Below are 3,887 nucleotides of genomic sequence, written 5' to 3' on the forward strand. Positions count from 1 at the left end.
GTACACCTTCAAGTAGGGATGTCAAGTCAGTAATTAGATAAATGAGTCTGGGCTGGGCACAGTGGCTTATATCTGTAATCCCAACGCTTTAGGAAATGGAGGTGGGAGGATGGCTTGAAGCCAGGAGTTTGAGACCATCCTGGGCAATAGAGTGTGACCCCATCTTTACAAAAATAAAAATTAACCAGGCATGGTGGTGCGCACCTGTAGTCCCAGCTACTCAGGAGGCTGAGGTGGGAGGATTGTTTGAGCCCAGGAGTCCGAGGATCAGTGAGCCATGATCGCACTACTGCAGTCCAGCCTGGATGACAGAACAACAGCCTGTCTCGAAAGAAACAAACAAAAACGAAACAGGGAAATGAGAGGAACAATAGTCTTGATGCGGCAATTAGTGTTCCTTCTCTAAGACAGTAGAGCGTGGTTTATGGGGGCTTGCATGGGACAGAAAAAGACCACTGCTCACAGTGCTCTGGGGAAGCAGCGTCCTGAGGGAATAGTCATGTTTCGGTGATGTAGAAGTTGAAGGGCTGCTTACAGAACAGGGTGAGGATCTAGGGATCTTACAGATGTCAGGCCCTAGAGTTAGAGGGTGCAGTGCGTGGGAGACATTAGAGGGTGAACAGGAGAGACAGCTTAAGATAGACACTTACCTGAGATGAGATCCTGGAATAATCTGGAAGGTAAAACAAGTGCATTGGCCTTGATGAGCTTATTCTCCATGCTGGTCCTCTTGGGGGAGGTGGATAATCACTGTCAGTTACAGCCTCCTTCTTAGAACGGTCCTCATAAGCCCTTTGAGATGTTGGAAGAAGGCAGTATTGGAAGGAGAGCTTGGTGATCTTAGCAAGAGTGCAAGGTTCTTTCCGGACCCCTGAACCCTCTGTGGTTGGTGTCACATCCAAGGCAGGTAAGCTCGAGTAACCTCTCTGAGTCTGGATTTTTGTTTTTTTGTTTTTTGAGACGATGTCTCTCTCTGCAGCCCAGGCTGGAGTGCAGTGGTGCAATCATCGCTCACTGCAAGCTTTGCCTCCTGGGTTCATGCCATTCTCCTGCCTCAGCCTCCCGAGTAGCTGGGACTGCAGGCACCCACCACCACACCAGGCTAATTTTTTTTTTTTGTATTTTTAGTAGAGATGGGGGTTTCACCGTGTTAGCCAGGATGGTCTCAATCTCCTCACCTTGTGATCCACCCGCCTTGGCCTCCCAAAGTGCTGTGATTACACGCGTGAGCCACCGCACCTGACCTGAGTCTGAAATTTTTTATTTATTCAGGCTCTTTGGAGACTCTGACTGAGACATGATGGCAATGAGAAGAGATACTTTATTTTTATCTTTATGTATGTATGTATTTATTTATTTTTGAGACGGGGTCTCCTTCCATTGCCCAGGCTGGAGTGCAGTGGCATCATCTTGACTCACTGCAACCTCTGCCTCCCAGGTTCAAGCGATTCTCCTGGCTCAGCCTCCCGAGTAGCTGGGACTGCAGGCACCCACCACCACACCCGGCTAATTTTTAAAATATTTTTTGTAGAGATGAGGTTTCACCATGTTGGCCAGGCTGCTCTCGAACTCCTCACCTCAGGTCATCCACCTGCCTCAGCCCAAAGTGCTGGGATTACAGGTGTGAGCTACCATGCCAGGCCTTTATTTTGAAGTTTAATTTAAAAAAACATTAATAGATAGCCAGGTGTGGTGACACACGCCTGTAGTCCCAGCTACACAGGTGGCTGAAGCAGGAGAATCACTTTAACCCAGGAGGCACAGGTTGCAGTGAGCCGAGATCGCACCACTGCACCCCAGCCTGGGTAACACAGCAAGACTTCACCTCAAAAAAAAAAAAAAAAAATGTATAGAAAACAGAGTCTCGCTTTGTTGCCCAGGCTGGTCTCGAACTCCTGGTTCCAAGTGATCCTTCTGTCTTGCCCTCCTAAAGTGGTGGGATGGCAGGTGTGAACTGCCACGTCTGGCTGGGAATTTTTTGTTTGTAAAATGGGAATTTTAAGATATTATCTATTGCCCAGTGTTCTTGCAAGGATGAAATGGTATCATGTGTGAATTCAGAAGCTCTCGTGGGAGTTATTTGTTTACATGTTGTTCGTGTCTTAAGCATTTTAGGAATCATAAAGACAATTGTCCTATCTCTGCATACTTCCCAGTGAGAGTGAGAGGAAGCTATTCCCTCCTTCCAGGTTGTCTGGAATCATTCTGGTTATTTTTGAAGTCTCTGGCCTTTTTTTTTTTTTTTTTCCGCGATGGAGTTTCACTTGTCGCCCATGCTGGAGTGCAATGGCATGCTCTTGGCTCACTGCAACCTCCGCCTCCCGGATTCAAGTGAGTCTCGTGTCTCAGCCTCCCAAGTAGCTGAGATTACAGGTGCTCGCCATCACATCTGCCTAATTTTTGTATTTTCAGTAGAGGCAGGGTTTCACCATGTTGGCCAAGCTTACCTTGGACTCCTAACCTCAGGTGATCTGCCTGCTTTGGCCTCCCAAAGTGTTGGCATTACAGGTGTGAGCCACTGTGCCCGGCCCTATATTTTTTTTGGGGAGGTGGGGGGTGGGGTTGGGGTCTCACTCTGTCACCAAGGCTAGAGTGCAGGGACTCAATCAATCATTAGTTCACTGCAAACTTGACCTCCCAGGCTCAAGTGACTCTCCCACCCCAGCCTCCTGAGTAGCTGGAACTGCAGGTGTGTGCCACCATGCCCGGCTAATTTTAAATTTTTTTTGTATAGATGGGGTCTTGCTATGTTTCTCAGGCTGGTCTCAAACTCCTGGTCTCAAGTGATCCCACTGCCTCAGCCTCCCAAAGTACTGAGATTATAGGCTTGAGCCACCGCATCTGGCCTGTTTTTGTTCATTTGTTAGTTTGTTTGAGACGGAGTTTCGCTCTTGTTGCCCAGGCTGGAGTGCAATGGCATGATCTCGGTTCACTGCAACCTCTGCCTCCCAGGTTCAAGCAATTCTTCTGCCTCAGCCTCCCAAGTAGCTGGGATTACAGGCATGCGCCTCCACACCTGGCTAATTTTGTATTTTTCACAGAGACAGGGTTTCTCAATGTTGGTCAGGCTGGTCTCGAACTCCTGAACTCAGGTGATCCACCTGCCTCAGCCTCCCAAAGTGCTGGGATAACAGGTGTGAGCCACCGTGCCTGGCCTGTTTTCTTTGTCTTAATGTTAACCAGCACCAAGAATCAGAAAGGGCAAGATAGCCACCTGCAGAGTAAACTATTGTCAACAAGTGATGTTTTGCTGTTTTCCTGGGAAGAAGCTTGGAAGTTCCATCTATGAAAATCCATATGGGCCGGGCGCGGTGGCTCAAGCCTGTAATCCCAGCACTTTGGGAGGCCGAGACAGGTGGATCACGAGGTCAGGAGATCGAGACCATCCTGGCTAACATGGTGAAACCCCATCTCTACTAAAAAATACAAAAAAACTAGCCGGGCGAGGTGGCGGGCGCCTGTAGTCCCAGCTACTCGGGAGGCTGAGGCAGGAGAATGGCGTAAACCCAGGAGGCGGAGCTTGCAGTGAGCTGAGATCCGGCCACTGCACTCCAGCCTGGGCGACAGAGCGCCAGACTCCGTCTCAAAAAAAAAAAAAAAAAAAAAGAAAAGAAAATCCGTATGATCCATGCTGGCTGTAATTTCATGCAGTTACGGCCAAAGGCGTGCAACATGCACTCACCCCTTGAGCCTGCCAGAGAGCCAAGGCTGTAACTCCCTGCCCCATGAGTCATCACAGCATGGCTTCGTTGCATTTTCTGGTTTCAGTTAGTTTAATGTGCATCTGACCTGTGAAATCATGGACGGTAGTGGAGGACCGCTGTTATTCACAATTTGCCCGTCATCATTTTGTTCCCGAGAACTGTCATCAGCCGTATCTACATGAC

Source organism: Colobus angolensis, unplaced genomic scaffold (assembly GCF_000951035.1).
Source record: "Colobus angolensis palliatus isolate OR3802 unplaced genomic scaffold, Cang.pa_1.0 Scaffold453, whole genome shotgun sequence".
Classification (NCBI taxonomy): Eukaryota; Metazoa; Chordata; class Mammalia; order Primates; family Cercopithecidae; genus Colobus; species Colobus angolensis.